At 34.3% G+C, this 18,340-nt stretch overlaps 2 long non-coding RNA genes across 3 annotated transcripts in view; one reads left to right on the top strand and one right to left on the bottom strand.

Annotated features, from left to right (window-relative positions):
• Nucleotides 1-330: 330 nt before the first annotated feature.
• On the top strand, nucleotides 331-6,927 carry LOC135226243 (uncharacterized). The gene is made up of 3 exons (XR_010317183.1): nucleotides 331-426; nucleotides 4,293-4,421; nucleotides 6,202-6,927. It is a non-coding gene; the product is annotated as an uncharacterized LOC135226243 (long non-coding RNA).
• LOC135226232 (uncharacterized) overlaps nucleotides 6,169-18,340 on the bottom strand; it is a 38,441-nt gene continuing 26,269 nt past the window's right edge. The window contains exons 2-3 of one of the 2 annotated variants that reach the window (XR_010317182.1): nucleotides 11,967-12,072; nucleotides 6,169-6,594 (exon numbers count right to left, since the gene is read on the bottom strand). This is a non-coding gene — a long non-coding RNA (uncharacterized LOC135226232). Of the gene's footprint in view, nucleotides 6,595-9,273; nucleotides 11,046-11,966; nucleotides 12,073-18,340 lie in introns of those variants that run through there. The other variant, XR_010317181.1, reaches the window with a different exon arrangement.

Below are 18,340 nucleotides of genomic sequence, written 5' to 3'. Positions count from 1 at the left end.
GTTAAATAATGGCAAACTATGCTTTTCATCGAATTTTTAAAATGTTGGTGTATGCGTGCCAACAGCTCAATTATGGAGGTTGCCCAGAGCCATCTATCGTTTAGACTACAGTCACTACACTTTACCAGAGTGTCCGCTTTTAGGTAATATTCCTGAAATTAATTCAACAGAAGTACAATTTGCTTCGTGTTTCATACCAGTTATTCGTGTAACACTTTGGAAATAACTAATGACAAGAATATGATGACCAAATTTAGCGTTCAGTGCCTAAAATCTTTCGACTAACGGGAAGTATACAAATGCTTTCTAGCGTCCTTGTTCCCAAGGAGTCAGAGATATCATCCATCCTAGCTCATCCTCTATCTTCTCATAGTATCACAAAATTTTTTCTGTCAATTATGGACTTCCTTACGTTCGGAAATTAAGGTGAGATATATTGGATGATATGTTTGAAAGATAGGGAGCTAAACAAATGCATAATCCGGCAGAAGTCTCATAAATGATTGTTGGTGTGAGTAGATATATTAGTAATTAGGGTGACGTTCAGGAAAAGCAAATGCTGTTACCATTAATCTTACGTTTATTTAGTTATCAGTTGCATAGCATAAATAGCATATTACACTGCTCAATTATCAGCCAAGCCTTTCATAATTACGTAGTGTGCCTCCCTGCTTGAATGCTTAAGCACACTTGTTTACCCATCAGCCATTTTTTTTTGTCTACCACGTTGTTATATTTAGATGGACGAATATTTAGAACCACAGCGATAATAATAGATTTTTGGGTAGGTGTGGGTAGAAATTAGTAAAATATGGATGCATCCTAACCTAACCTAGGGCGCCATACTCCTAACCTGTCACATGGACTGTGGATCAGAGAAATGTCCCTTTCCTGTCACAGGTGCTGCATTCCTGGCCTGTTACAGAGGGCTGTCTTTCGAACTCCTCACAGGAATGATATAGCCTAGGCCCTAGATTTTGTTTGAAATAACCATTGTCAGTGAGACCAGTAATTTACTGTACATGGGTGCAGGTGTCAATCAGAATGGAAATTATACGGCTTTAGTTAAGGTAAACCGCAGTTCTTGGTAAAAAAAAAAAAAAACTCTGCATTTAACAATTCAGGCTTTGAGCATTGTGAGTGGATAATTATCGCATGTTTGCTATCTTTGAAATACTCACTAAGGAGGAGGAGGAATATAACAAGGAGTGTTTTCAATATCCCAATGGTTATCACACGTTTTCTAAATACGTGTTCACAGGAGAGGAGGAATTATTTTGGTCAATTGGCGCTTACAATTATTTCATATTGAAAATTACATGCATCTGCATGCAAATTACAGGTATTTGAATATGTAAAAATTGGAATGATACTTGCATTAGCAAAAGGTGCCAGGGCAACAAATCTTAAGTTGGGAATCATCTGGATAGTGGAAAAGGGTTATACTCTAATTGTTTTGCCTCAAGGGACTTGGTTGAGTACCTAGACGTTAGTCAGACTAGGCCATAAGCACTTGAATGTACTAATCCAAGATTGCTTTGTCTAAACTAAAGTTATCCCCAAAAGTAGCTATACTTAAGACTTTGTTGGCCGTGGAACTGGTCCATATGCCTCTGTTTTCCCCAAAGTTCATATAGCTATGACACACAGAATGGCCAGAAATTGGTATAGCTATACCATGGATCTCATAAAACAGTTTGCTCGTTATAATGAAACTGGTTATACTAGGCCTTTAGCATCCATGGGCATATGGCATGTTTTACTCCTTAGTTATGAAAAAATGAGACTGGGTTTCAGTTATCCAAGACATAAGGTTGTTTGTTTATTATCCCTGCATTGGTAGATCTATATTACTATTCCGTGGCGGCCTAGACTATGGCAGTTGCGGTTTTTCTATGCAGTTTTAAATCCTGAACAAGAATTTAAAGTAATATTTATTCGGACGACTGTAATTAACCCCCAGGGCTCGTACTAAACACGGCGAAATATATTTGACGCCCCAATTCCTGGTGGCTTTCGTATTCGCGGGGACGAACGATGCGGAATGCTTATATAGAAATACCCCTGCATTTGGTAGGACAAAGCATGTAGCCTCCTCGAAACAAGTTAAGCTAAGGGACTGATACCCTTGACTTAGTTACCAGTGAAATTGTTGAGGATAGAACCCTAAGAAAAATCGGTTTCTTGCCCAAAAAACTTGAAGTACAGCAAAGGCAACCCAGACACGGTACGCGTATAGGGGAAAGCCCTCTATTATTAATAGGTACTGTTTTTAGGCTCTCAAGTTTATCTGTGTGATATTGAGTAAATAGCTACTTTAGCTCAAGTGGCTACTTTTCAGTTCTCTTGACCAAATTTTGATGTATTTTGTATTAATAAAACTCGAGTAGCCTTCAGTTTCAGCTGATGTTTGATTTTGATGAGTAAGATTTCAAATATTTTGTACATAGTTCAATTTGGCTAACATAAGACAAGTTTATGCTAAGAGAATAGTTTACATTAGTTGTAATTTAAACGTGTAAATTACCGAAGCATGATGACTGCGTTTCCATAAAGGAGGGGGTTATGTAATTAGGTGTATGAACAATGAGAGGACACTGTCCCCTTATGGACAACTTTAAATATTAGTGTCTTATACTATTGTATAAAACCATAAAATACCGCTCTGATTTATTCATGATACTCTGCAGGTGTTATTTATGGTTTTAGATTAGTTTTCGAAATGGATTTACTACTTCTAGTCCTTAATAAACGTTCATGTATGATTCATATGAAATATATTGAAATATTGTCATACATACTACCCACCTTAAAAGAATGACCGAAATGTGGGAGTGGTTGAATTAGTTGGTTTTGAACATGACACAATGCAAAGATAACCGAGTAATAAAGCTCCCGTTATTTTATATTTTAATGACATAAATATGAATTATTTTTATGAATTTTAACTTTGGGCTTCGTTTCGAGAGTAGTCTTTCTTTATATTTGTATAGAAGTTATGCTTGGAACCGTACGTTGAATATTTTTGGTGCTTTCCGGTCCACAATATGGAAGATTTTAAATATTATTGCCATAATAGCTTTAGTTTGTTACTGAAGATATTCAGTATGATGTACTTATAAATAATCATGGTCTTGGTAAAAGATAGCTTATGAAATTATTCTGTAATTCTGTTTATTTGATGTTAGAATGAATATTCTAGTGTCTTGGAGTACTGAATTATGCATCGTTGATACACAAAATTGTCATTTATGGTTGAAGCCGAGTCTAAATATCTTCATTATGAATATCGACACACCTGCGTCTCCAGAGCCTTTAAATATGCAGCTCCTAGATTATACAGCAAGCTTCCTCTTGAACAGAGGCAGATTGAGAATTTTAAGTCTTTCAGAATGAAATTTAAAAACCTTTTTGTTTCATCGATGCTATGATATGGAAGATCAAACGGTGAATTAGGAATTTGCACTGTGATTAAATACATCCGATGAATAAACTGTTAATTTGTTACTGGGGGTCCTGCGAGCGTTACGTAAGTGGTGCGGAACCTGGATAAGCCGTCAACAAGTAACAAGTAGGTAAGGCGAATTTTTCACTTAACATACTTGCTTGCACTGATTTTTCTTTCTTTTTTGTGGTGGGGGAACAGGGGTTGGGGGATAAGGGTGATTTTGAGACTAAAAATCCAACTGTCTTTACAAACACACTAGAATCCAGTGTACTCCGAAGTGTACCCCTAAATAAATGGAAGCGTACAGACTGAAATATTAGCCATGAACATTTTAGCAAGTGAAATAATCAAACAGTTTTGAGTAAACTTTTAATGTTTCATTGTATAGAATTCACTCGATCGAGAGCAGTAAGAAGTGATCCTGTTAAGCTAAATATTATCATTCTCGGTTTGGAGGACAAAATAGTGCAAAAAAAGACCTTAAAAATTCTACGTGTAACAAGAAAATAGTTTTTAAGCATTTGGTCTTGAATGAACTGCAGGTGTTGTACTGTATACGTCTTAGAGATTAGGATGGTTGGAATATCAAATGTTATTGAAACCTGATGTAAATTACATGAGGCGAGTCTACCTATGAAAGCGGGCTTCTTTAGGCTAACCGTTGTTGAAATTAAGTCAAGATACATATTGTTGTCTTAGAATATAACATAAGTGATTATTATATTAAATTGTCTGTTTTAAAGCATCTAATTTTCCTAATGTTTTTCCTGATTATATTTTTATATTTCTTTGAGCCAAGTATAATTCATAAGTACTGATGTAAGATCTAATCTTTTTCTCCCAGGTGTCTATTTCATTGAAGAAAAAAACCTGAAGATGATCATCGGTTCATTCTATTGCATTCAGAAGCATTTCCTTTCTCCGACTTTTGCGGAAGTTTTCAGTGATCAAGTTTGAGGCAACAGAGTGGAATGTAAGTGAAATATTTTGTATTATATATGTGTAAAAAACGGTGCATTGTTTTAATATGCAACTTTAATTTTAAAAAATTTAAAATAAACTACGATGAAAAAGTTCCTGCCCAATATTTTTACATCGCATTTATGTTTGTTCTCTTAAGTTATAATGCCGTAATTTTTAACCACGACACGATTCTTTAATTTCACTTTCCGTTGTTTAATAAATCAGAGCAGGCCTCACGAAGATACGCCGGGCTAAGTAGTAGGCTTTTCATTCCATTCATATACCATAAAATTTTGCCTGCTTGTAGTACTACACAAACTGAACTTAAGATATCTCAAATTCGGGTACGAATCTCATTTGGGTACGACATCTGAAATTCCGAGGTACGAAGTCACATTTCTAATAAGTTTTTCTATTGGCAAAGTTACTTATTTAGAAGGAAACTGGTTTAATACTTTAAAGTGCACGTGAGTAAGCAGTTTGGTAGTTTTCTGAAAAATTTCCAATCAAATTTTAAGAGCTCATGTTGGCCGGCCTGTGTAATGTTGACCAGTGTGCATTTTATTGAGCCTTTATTTTAGGAAGTATTTATTGTGAATTTCACTTTCTCATGGCTGGTCTTAAAAGACGGAATAGAAATGCCATTAAGAAGCTGACCCCTCAGTTCGATACAAAGTGAGCGAGCCCAAAATGAAACTCCATTTAATAATTGCTTAGTCAATAATATAAAGTTTTCCTTCGGATTCGTAATTGATGGGGATCGTTTTGCTTGTCTTAATTTTATTCATGGTCATTATTGTACCACGCTTTCATTCCTCCTCTGATAGATCTTTATAAGTCTAGTCTATAGGTCTACACTGTTAGTTTTTAATTTTAGATTTTACTACCATTCAGCTTTTTGTAATATTCTCATGGCCATAAATTTCATTCTGTCCAGCATTTTTTGACAAAACTTTCAAACACTTTCTAATTAGGTTGAGGGTCACGATAGGGCTTTTCACTGCTGAAGTGTATATTTCGCCACCCAGCATTTGATTCTCACTAGGTCATCCTTATTCTGATATTTTTTTCGCGTTTTTCTTGTACCTGCTTTTTGATGGTATCGTGTTTGTCATCAGTTTCGTATTTCCTGGTGTTTTGCAACTCTTATTCATATTGGCCTGTATAGCTTCGCTTGATTTTACATTTTTAATAAAAAGATTTTAATACGGCAATGCCAAATCAGGCCAGGAAATTGACCTGACATATGTTGATGGGAGTGAATTTGAAATACTGACAAATTCACCATAAAAGCTTTTTGCATTTCATGTTGGAATAACAAAATCGCAACACTTTACAAGTAATAGTTCATATAAACTATGTCTTTTAAGTGAGATTTTCCATTTATTACCTATAACATGGAATACGTTTTCTAAGTGAGATTTTCCATTTATTGACAGAGATGATATTTTCACTTAATATTTAATCTTTATAGTGTTAAGGCATGAAATTGTACGAATATTCCTTAAGGTTTGTGCTTATTTAGACAAATACTAGACTATAATATTTGAATTAAATATTTGTTACTGAACATGGCTATTTGGCTTGGAAATAGATGTCAAGCCACAACTTCAAAGAAAAATCCACTAACATTGTATTAACAAGCGTGAATGTTAAACTTTTCTATTCGTTATGATTTAAGAATTCAGGATCTGCTATTGAATACTAAATATTTACATCGATTTTGAAATCAAAGTAACTGGAAATTAAAACTACAATTGTTTAGTGCTGATAAATTTAATTTCTTTCAGACTGATGAATAATCAGGATGATACAAAGTCAGCTGTAAAACACGTGCATAATAAATACATCTTGACTACCATGAACAATAACAGAGACAAGACAGAGAGAAACACTGGCCGATACTAAGTAAGCGGATGCCAGTCAGTGGTAAAACACGATCTGAGACTAAACATTATGAAGAAATATGGTAGAAAACAACTCTCGAGTTGTCCATCGTACAGAGATGCATAGAAGCAGGAATGCTGAGAAGATCAGCCATGCACAAAGAGCAGTCCCGGGGTTCCGTAGAAATAAGTATCTCCTCGCTGAAGAAAAGCAACACTTCCGGAGTACAGCGTAAAGAGCCGTTGAGACTATGAGCTGCAGTCAAGTAACTAAGGTCCCTCAGAAGAATCTATCTTCTATAAAAAAAAAAATGATTAACTGTGATAACCAACCAGGCAAAGGAACAGAAGAAGTGCAGTGGAAGCAATATAGCAAGAAATGCATAATGGAAGCAGCAACCAAGCAAGATATACTGTTTCGGGCACCGCATTACGTGGACAAAAAGGGATATAACCGAAATGTTTTTATTGGTGCCATCTTCCAGAATTAAATAACAAATGGCCTCTTTTAAATGGCTGCCAAATGGAACAAATGGCAAAACAAATTCGTAACTTGATATCTTTTTCTTACCACAAAAACTCTTCAGGATTTATGTCAAATTATTTAATTAATAAAGTCCTTCACTGCTACATGCATTCACCCCTTAAAAATAACATATTCGGAGTTCCTATATCAACAAATTCTTTGTTAAACGGTTTTACCAATGTTTCTTACATTTATCATATAAATTATTAATAAAATTGACTGTATTCGTATTTTAAATTACTGATAGGATAAAATTTTTAACGTAATCTAATCTACTTTATAGATTTGAATGTATTGACATTTGTATTCGAATTTATTCTTAAATGATAAAAGTAAAAATTGTGTAAATTATTCACAATCATAAATTTTAATACACGAGTTACAATGTTTTTTTTACAGAAGTATTAAAAAAAATTTATTTATGAATTTGGATTTATCCGAAAAATATTTCAATATATTAGTAACATTGAATTTATTCTTTTGAAAAGATAACTTGGAGTATTTAAATTTCATGAATTCGGTTTTCATTAAATTGTAAAGAAAATGGAGACGTATTGAAAATATTTGAATGTATTAATGATTTTGAATAAGTACAAATGTATTCCTATTTTAAAGATTTAGTAGCAGAGAACTTTTAGAAACATTCATTAGTTCGGATTTATTCATAAATTTAAATTAATACATTTGAATGTACTCCAATTTTAAAGCAGCGGGTAATTTAAACATTTTTTAAACATTCTTAAGTTCGGAATTAATTTTAATCTATTAATACATTTTAATGTTAAATTATTTTCAATACAAAAGTGTTCGGAGGATATCATCAATAAATTTGAACGTATTCCAATTTTAAAGATTAACAGAGGGTTTAAAAAAAATAGTTCAGATCTATTCATAAATTCGAATTTAACACATTTGAATGTATGAATAAATTTTAATTTACTAATACATTTGAATGCATTCCCAAAATTAAAGATTGAGTAGCTAAGAGTTTTGAGCAGCAGAGGGTTTTTAAAAATGTTATAATTTTTTCTTATATTTGAGTGTATTAATAAATTTAAATGTATGCATATATTTGAATTTACTGCATTTGAATTTTAACTTTTCAGTAGAAAAATATTTGGAGAATATTCATAAATTGAATGTATTAATATATTTGAATGTATTAATGCATTTAAATGTATTCCAGTTTAAAAGATTCAGTAGCAAAGGGTTTTTAAAAAGAATACTTATTTCATAAATTTGAATGTATCAATACATTTGAATGTATCAATACATTTGAATGTATCAATACATTTGAATGTATCAATACATTGAATGTAATCAATACATTTGAATTATCAATACATTTGAATGTATCAATACATTTGAATGTATCAATACATTTGAATGTATCAATACATTTGAATGTATCAATACATTTGAATGTATCAATACATTTGAATGTATCAATACATTTGAATGTATCAATACATTTGAATGTATCAATACATTTGAATGTATCAATACATTTGAATGTATTCCGATGTTAAAGATAAGAGTAGCAGAGGGATTTTAAAAAAGTATTAAGTTCGGTTTATCCATAAATTTGATTAAATTTATTAATACATTTGAATGTATGAGTAAATTTGAATTTATTAATAATTTGAATATTAAAAAATTTTGGGTAAAGTACTTTTATTCATAAATTTTAATGTTAAAATTTTAATGTTAATAAATTCGAATGTAATTAACACATTTGAATGTATTCAAATTTTAAAGAGTAGCAGGGGCTTTATAAAATATATATAGGTTCGGATTTTGTCTAATTTGAGGTTCAATTTTAATAAAATTTAATGTATTAATAAATTGGGATTTGTGAATATAATTTATTTTAAATATATTTTATTCAGCAGGAAAATATTTGGAGATTCATAAATTTAAAGGTATTGATTAATTTCATTTTCAGTAAAAAAATACTCTAGGTATTTAAGACCATTTTATTTAAAAGAATTTTTATATTTTGTTCATAAATTTGAAAATACACATTTGAATGTACTCCTAAATTAATTTTCAACAAAGATAAGCCATCATTTGAATAAATTTGTATTAATTTGAATATTTCCTCTAAAATACTTGGAGCAGATATATATTTAATGAAACTTTTTTCACAATTAAAATTTTAATTTATTCATGAATCAGAATGTAATAAATTGAACGTATTAAAATTTTCTGACAGCTATGGATGGATGGATTATGGAATTTAGGGCATAGCCCAAGCGCTAGGACTTATAAGATCATTCAGCGCTGAAATGAAAGTATGGCTAGATGGAAAAATGAGAAATGAAATGAAAATGATAAACTGATGACAATCCTGCACTTGAACAGGACTGTACATCAGCAAAGGCCATTTTACTCTCCCCCCAGCATTCCGATCATCCAGAGTTATGAAAGATCGTTTTGGCCAGGGGACCCTGACAGCTATGACCCACCGCGTCTATTAAAAGGGTACTGTTTATAAATTCGAGCTTTCTGCCTAAAAGCTACTTGGCAAAATTTCTTTACAGCTCTTCTTTGAAGGTTTTGGTTTACGTGTATCTCGCACCATTCCAGTCAAACCTGAACGCTTTTTCTTATTTTAATTCAAGGTTAACTCACTGGAACAGTCGCTGTAAGGAAATTTTTCCCAACATTTCAGATCCAGTACACAAAGACCTTATAAGATAACCCACAATTTTGGTCAAATCGCAGTGGCAGTTCATAATTGCTGAAATTTCTCAACATGTCCACTTCAAGTTCTTGGGAGTATTTTTTAATCCAATCCACCATCTTGTTGAAAACAGGTAAATTGAAGGATCTTTACAGCATCTGACAACCATTATGTCAATCAAATGTTTTACAATGTGGTTATGTGACTTACAAAATTGTTCCAAAGAATTTCTCAACAGTTTTGTAGGTCATGTGGACATACGTACTGGATATCAACTATCTGGGGCACCATACTTTTTTAAATCGAATTTGATCTTGATCACTTTCAATTTCAAAGCTACTTGACAGGTAATTTCAATTAAGTTGCTTTGAAGAGCCTGCTCTAAACAATAAACAGTTTTTTAATTGAAAATATTTCTATCTTTGGCCTCCAAGGTTTAGTTCTCTCTTGGAATTGACATTCCATCCATATGAGAACTGTAGTTTTAGTTTTTCAGTTACCTCAGTAACTCTGAAAAAGGTCTTGCTGTCTCTTGGAACTGACATTCCATCCATATGATTATAATTGTTCATAAACCAAGGTATTTGCTGCCTTGAAGTTTTAGAACAGACAGTTATCATCATCTCTGTTCAAGGTCTCGTTGTCTCTTGGAATTGAATACCATCCACATGAGGACAAGGTGCTCGCTCTAAAGAAAATTACCAGCAATTACCTCAATTTCTGTACAACTTTCTTTGTAGAAGAGTTTGATTAAATTTCTACACAGCTTTCTGCTTTGTAGAAGAGCCTGATCACACTGCAACAATTTCTCAACAGCTACCTTGAAGTCTTCTTATTAAGAAGTGTAATTTGAGTGTTGTATCATCTCAAATTTTTCAACAGCTCTGCTTTAAGAACTTGGTCATATTTCTGTAAACAGTTGTTCTCCCCCGATAATTTCTCTCCAGCTCTGTTTGGAGGGTCACTTCTTATCTCTGGAACAGACAAATCCATAAAAAAAAATCTTGGTGTTTGTTCTTTCAGTCTCTCTTTACATTGGGCATTGAAGCTTTGCTTTGAAGGAACAGACTCAGGTCTTGTCTCTGAAACCGGCATATCATCCATGAAACATACTTAAAGTATGCTCTTTCTGTGCCTCTCTATGTTGGCTATCGAAAACTAATTTGAAGTCTTGTTGTCTCCTAGAACTCAAGACTCCCAAATCCCCATGATCAAAAACGTTCATAACATGGTGCTTGCTCTACAATCCAACCCACAATGCTAGTATTTCTAACTAGCTCTGCTTTGGAGGTCTGAGCCACTCATTCAGTTCCAGTAGTTGTTAATGGTCAGGCTCATTGAAGAAGGTCTGAGTCACCATTCCGCCACCATTCAGTCCAATTCAGTTTATCCATCCAGTTGTTTATCATGGACAGAGCTTTGTATTCATGGTGCTCTTTCAAGGAGCTCCAAATCTTGTAAAGATTCTCAAGACCAAAGTCACTTTCCTACATCTGGTTACATATTGCTGCTCCTCGCTAATCATCTGATCACCACCTGGAAGTAGACATGAGCATAGAAAGAAATCCACAAACGCATGCATCCATTTCATTTGTTTTTCTACAAGTAACAGTGCTCATCAATTGGGTAGTTGAAATGACCATAAACAGCTAAAGTGCTCTCTCTCTCTGCCCTAATACCACTGAGTACAAATGGCTTTCAAGTTTCAAATATCAAATTGAATTACTTGAAATCAGACATTTAAAATTGTATAAACATGTAAAACTTAATAATAGATTTAATTGTAAGATTTTACATTTTAACTGCATTACTTGAAATTTTGTAACTGAATCACTCGAATTCTATTTAAAAGTTTATAAACATGTAAAATGTAATCATATGATTAATGTGAATTTTTACCAGGTGCATATGTGCTGTATTCCCAAATTAAATGCTCAACATTAAAAGTACCTAGATTATCCTAGTTAGGTTAGTTAAGAAATTGTTCAAAAATAAATGCTAAAGATGTAACAGTGTAAATTATATTTAATAAAATTAAAACCTCTAAAAAATTTGAATAATTTGTTTTGTAGTATAATTTGTTTTACTTCAACAGTTAATTTTATGGAATTAAATAAATTTATTTAAACTAATAGTACATGATTATTAAAACTTTAAAATAATTATATAATTGTTCACAAAAGTACAACTTTGTCTGAAATAAAATTTACGTAAAAAAAAAAAAAAAAAAAATCGGCAAGTGTGTCTTACTCTCCGTAAAAAGATGTAAACTTGTATCAAGTAAATTGAGTATTGAACTTTTTACCCTTGTTACTTAAGTATAGAGAGGTTTTGGGATTAACTTTCAGTATACACTTGTTCTATTTATATATAGTATAACCAGTTACAACCAGTTTCATTGTTCTACATATACCCAGTATACAACCAATGGCTCTAAAAATATAAAATTAAACTCACCAAATGTCATGATGAACACACCTTATCTACAATCCAAATTCTCTTCTGTACTTAACAGTATTTGATGCTCCAGCAGTCACCACACCATAGGGATTCTTTACACAGGCTGTCGAAAAATACAGTTTAACAGGGTCAAACTTCTGTTTTTTTAATGAAGCATGATGAGATCAATGAGGCATGATGGGATAAAAATCAGTGTTTTTTTTCAATGATGGGATCAATATCATAATCTAGGATATGTACAGTGTCTAATTGAAAAATAAAGTTTAGCAGGGTCAAACTTCGGATCTTTTAATGAAGCATGATGGGATCAAAATCACTTTCTTTTTTCAATGATGGGATCAATAGCATACTTTAGGATCTGTACACAGTCTGACTGATAACATACAACTTACCAGGGTAAAACCTCTATTTTTTAATCAATGAAGCATGAGTCAAAACCACTGTTTTTTCAATGATGGGATCAATACAGCTTGACTGAAAAGTACAATTTAATAGGGTAAAACGTACGTACGTGAGTGTGTTTTCTTTAGCATGATGGGATCAAAATCATAATTTACGTAGCAGTGATGTTACAAAACTGATATAAGCTGTTGTTGTCATGGTGTAACGGGCTACACTATTAAAAGCATGCACCATCATCTATAAAACAGATTGTCATCATGAACATGACATCTTATAAAACTGATTTTGATTGTTTTCTCGGATTCCTTACATAACTGATATTGATTTTTTCCTTCCTAATATGTACTACTAACAATAATCTTATAAAACCGATGATCATTAAGCAAACCAGTCAGGCTTACTTGTCAAGAACCACTTCCGCAATACGGGATTCCTCACAAAACTGATATGGATTATTCCATATCTTATGCTTCTAATAAAATACAAAATCAATGAACATTGAGCAAATTAGTCAGGTTTACGTGTCAAGAGCCATTCCGCAATATGGGATCCCTTTCAACAATGATATTGATTGTTCAATATCTAATACTTCTAATAACAATCTTACAAAACTTTTGATTAAGCAAACTAGCCTGACTTGATTGTTAAGCAAACTAGTCAGGCTTAATCGTCCAGAACAATTTCCACAATATTCTTACTCAAAAAACTGATGGCAATTCTGTTACGAGATGGTCTGCTGCTGACATCATGAAGTTAAAGGAGGACATACGTACAGTGTTTTTAAAACTAAGAACAATGCATGATGACAGCTCTGTTATGGGATGGTCTGCTGCTGACATCACAAAGTCAGATAAAAATACAATGTCTTGAGCACAGTTACTCTAACACATACAGTAATGAGACATTATCCAACCGATGTAGGTAAAATACAATATATATGCCAGAGTATCCATGAAGTAAACTATATAAAACATTACAAAAGTTTCTCAGTTACTCTTAACGCATACAGTAATGATACATTATCGCACTCTTGAAAGGAAGTTCTAGCCTCATAATGACCTGAAGACTCATTTCAAAATAAACACCCAACCACAAAAAGACAGGTTTCTCAAAAACGATGGCAATACAACCACTAATGTTTAAAAATAAATATCTGGTTAAGGGAAACTATTCTCAAGGGTGGATGACAGCTAATTCATTATTTGAAAATAGCTCAACAATTATATGCCAAATGATGTTGAATCACCTTTCTAAATGAATAGGTTAATACTACCCAGTAACAGATGATGGTCAGCTGTAGGGCTAAAAAGTTAGAAAACTTGGGCCACTCACTGTTAGCAGAAAACTCAAGATTAAAATGAAAACGGCAACAGTGTTACTACTCTCCCAATTTTAGAATGGCTAAAAAAGATTAAAGGAAATTACCGTATATGAGGAAAGCTGAAGAAAATCCTTCAGCAAACCTACGAATAAACATATTGCATCTCCCCTGGCTGTTTTTATGAAAATTAAATGTATGAAGAATTGTAACCTATAGTACACCTAGTCACGTCACTGCAGCCTTAAAGAAAAAATTTCACCACCCTTAGGTTTGATTGATTGATTTATAGATTTTAGGCATAATGCCAAGCATTGGGGCAATGAAGGCCATTCAGTGCTGTAACAGAAATTGACAGTGAAAAGGTTCGAAAGGTGTAACAGAAGGAAAACCTCGTAGTTGCACTATCAATTTTGTTAGGAAAGGGTGGAAAGTAAGATGGAAGAATAATACGAAAGTTCGCACAGTAAAAGGAACGAAAGTAGTTGCAGCTAAGGGCCAAAAGGGCGTTGCAAAAAAAAACTTAGTAATGCCTACATTGCACCCCACTAAGGGGTAAAATATTGAAACCTCCCACAAAGATAAAACAACACTTTCAACTTGCCATTGAAGAACTCAAAGACTACACAACTAAAAAACAAAATACATCACCCAATTATAACTGTGTAAGGTAAAGCTCAATTTTATACACTAAGAAAAGTTTAGAGAAAGACTAAGCCTACTAAAGAATTAATACTAGCGTAACCTTATAGCACAGCTGTTCAGCACCAGAATGTACCCGACCTACTTTAAAAATCACTGACAGCATAAACAATACTAAAATGTAAAATAGACTAGTTGTCAAACGCATATATATGACTATTGTACATATTATTACAATTTATGTATTGGCCTAAACAATAGTTTATATAACCCACTTTAACAATGTAATGAAAACTGAATAAGTGTGGCTTTGTATATTGTACTATAACCATATTAAAAATCTAATTTAAACTCGTATGGCATAGGACAATTATATACATCAAGATTTCAGCCTAAGAATCCCCTCCCACCTTACTCTCCTAGTGTCCAATTATGTCCAGAGTACAAGCATGTATGCCTCATGATGACAGCATTAACTTAATCAATTCAAATTTGGCTGTCCACCTCAGGGAGGAATTTCATATTTTCCCAGGTTTTCTGCAGAAGCCATAGCTAAGCCATATTTGTGGATGTCTTTAGAACGTTTTCTACTGCCTCATGAAGTTATGACTGTCTCTCTGAGGAATAAATTCATTTATTTCAAAAGGAAACAGTATTCTTGTGTGATCAGTTTAGTGCTCCTGTTATGATGATAGGTAGTGTTGCACAGGTCCCAAGTAGAGGCAAAACTAATATGAGGCATTCTTTTCTGGAAGGTCCTCCTTTAGGGCCCTGGATAGCCTACCTTAATTTATTTGTGACTAATCTTTTGACCTAGGGTTGGACCACAAATGTGGATAGTATTGGATGCAGTCCTCTATAGACTACACAAGTTTTTTGTTCAGTTGCTGAACACTGACACAATTTACTTTTAAACCTATAATCTAATACAGAGTACACATTCTTATGTACTGTATATCAGTCTATTAGATGGCATATTTTATTTAAGCCAAAATCTTATGACATTACGTATAGTACACCAAAATCATCATAAATGTGTTAACTAGGACATTGGTAGGATCTGCTCCAAAGCTTTGCCATACATGCCAAAAGCTCTGAAGACAGGCCTCTACTGTATACCTTAAGGGTTCAAACCATCAGCTGCAGTTGTTTTAAGATTCTTTCCTCTAAAGAGTGAGACTTGCCTACCTTGAAAGGGCTGACTGGACGAGGAAGAACTGGAAGAAGACTTGGGTTGAAAAACCTCATGAAATTTGGGAGCATGACTGGGAACTGTCATAAGTGCAGGATGTTTGAATGAGGGTTTACAGGACTGAGCTAATAATTCCCTACTTACCCTACTCGAAACATCTTCAACAACAGTTTTAAAAATATAGAGATAAAGTAGACGCTGATGAGGGGCATCAGTAACAGCCACTGATTGCTGAACTGGCGTTACTTTACAAGACAATGAATAGAATTGTTCTTGTTTCTTCAAAATAGAATTAGTAAAAATATTAGACAATTCTCCAAAAGTGTCTGAAATAGCTCTACCAAGGCAGGGCAAATACTCCAGAGCTTCATCCAGCACTGTCTCTCCCTCAAGAGTAACGTGATCTATCACTTGCCTCAGTAAATTTCCAATAGTACTAAGCACAAGTTCCACAAACGAAAGGGCTTCAAAAGCGTGGAAAGTTTATTTTGGAAGCTCTCTGCCTCACCATTAGACCACACTACTTTACTAGATTTGAGAGCTCTACATTTCATAGGGTCAAGCAATTTGAAATACTTAACTAGTCTTGAACAGGGGGAGAATGAAGATCTGGCAATGCTCCAGTGTGATAATATGCCACTCTCCGAGGTTTCATTTAAGAGGAAACCATAGTCATCAAATTCCTATGACCTGTTTTATGGCAAAGCTTTCGATATTGCATCTAACCTTGCAAAAACGGCAGAGAATTTTAACCTCTTACTCGCTTCAACCAGAACCAAGGTTATAAGCCGACAAAAGCAGTGCAATCTAACAAGCACCTAAACAATGAAGGAGAATCATCTTGCGGAAGGGCAAAGGTTTATAGGAATCGTTAAATCCTCATGGGAAGAGGAGGTAACGCTCCTGGGATGAACAGTAATGACATCGGGTTGCAGATGGGAAAACAGGAGCCTGTCGGGGGAGGGCTGATGACTGGGAGGGAGATGGTTGGTTGTGAGAAGGTAGTAGAGGATTTCACATGACGGCACTGCAGTAGACAATTCAAAAGCTTCGTGCTTGCGCAACAAATCCACAAATGTTGCAAGATTAGACTTGAGAGAAGATCCAACTGAGGTAACAGCCAGTCGTATAAAGTACAAGAGGCAGGCGAAGGGGAAGGGCCACAAGTACAAAAAGAACAGCAGGCAAAAGGTGAGGAATACTAGGAGAGAGAGGTGGGGATTGAGTAGGAGGGGGGAGTCAACGTCAGAAATGGAAGTGCGTAGTAAAAAATGGTACTGGGCGAGTATCCAACTGGACAACATATGCATTGATGCAAGGTTCGGAAACCAATGGATTAATTGGAACCTGTCTAACACCCCTAAAAAACTCAACAGGCTCGCATACAGCGAACCCCATATTCGTGGACTCCAGATTCACGGATTTCTCTTTAGAACATAAAAGCCCATTATTTGTGTTAAATTCGCCTATTCGCAGTATTTCTTTTATGAGAAATATCTGTAAATTCCTGTTTTTTTTATCACTTTCATCATAGAAGCACTTTGTGATAAAACAAATTAAAAAACCAGGTATAAAAATTTTTAGTGGTCTTTTCTTGAATTTCAACTAACCCAATTGGCAATTTTAAGCATTCTTATAGGGGCGTCAACTATTCACAGGTTCTAGCTATTCGTGGGGGGCCCCTGGTACCCATCCCCTGTGAATATGGGGGGATCACAGTACATCACTTTCACTCCCGCCAGAAGAAATAACGCACGAGTTGGTCAGAACAAGCGTTTAACTCAAACAAAGGAATCTTTCGGAGAATGTTTCACAGCTGAGACAGCAGATAAGAGAGAAAGGTAGTGAGGGGCACAAACCTTCGTCCCAAGACATGCCATGGTTCCCTGTCAGAGGGGAAGACCAACTAACGCAAGGCAGTCCAGAGGGCGGGATACAGGCAGACAAAAGCTTCATTGCCTTCTCTCTCGTGGGGGAACGGAAAAATTACTATCACTAAGGAGGGGATCCATCACCTTCTCTCTCACAGGGAAACTGAAAAATGGCTATCACTAAGGAGGGAATCACGATCTTTAGTCACCCAGAGGTTAAACTATATAATAAAAGTGAGGTTAACAATAAACTAATATCTTCCATTTTACCTAATCTTTTCTCCTGAACCAAATAGTGAACAAGAGAAGGCATTAATAGTAAGAGAGAAATCTGCTTTGTCAAGCAAAGGAGGAATGAGAGAAGGGGTACTGCAGTTAGAAAGGATGAATGGAGTATGCTTATGGCCAGACCTGACCAAGTGCCTAAATAATTTATCGGTCTCCAGGAACTTCTGCTATTTCACAAAACTAGATTAATTCTCTCATCTGACCATTCTTTACATTTTGTACAAGAGAAAAAATTACCTTACATGTAACACACACATTGTGGCTATCATGGCTAACTGAATACATTCGGTTAATAAGAAAAAACTCATTCCTGTAATTTTGCTTCAGTTTTTTACAGGACCACCAAGTTTAAACTAAAGTCTGTCTTGACTGTAGATCACTATGTGTTAAAAAACTGCAAAAAATGATTTTGCTTTATTTTGTAAAAGCAATGAGTAGGCCTACAACACCTGTGAAGTGGCCAAGGGGCTGAAAAAGATGTGTATTTAATCAACAATGCTGTAACTAGAGGAGAACCAATTTTGAAAGTAACCTTGAAATTGTTTAGTTAACTCATTACAGCCTCTCTCATGTCTAACAACAAATGAGAACCACAATACTAAACAAGGGGGGGGAGGGGGGGGGGCATTATGGAGCTGCTTCCCATTTCATTTAGAGA

Source organism: Macrobrachium nipponense, chromosome 20 (assembly GCF_015104395.2).
Source record: "Macrobrachium nipponense isolate FS-2020 chromosome 20, ASM1510439v2, whole genome shotgun sequence".
Taxonomy (NCBI): Eukaryota; Metazoa; Arthropoda; class Malacostraca; order Decapoda; family Palaemonidae; genus Macrobrachium; species Macrobrachium nipponense.
The sequence above is the reverse complement of the archived record's forward strand: the minus strand, read 5'-3'. Positions and strand labels throughout refer to the sequence as shown.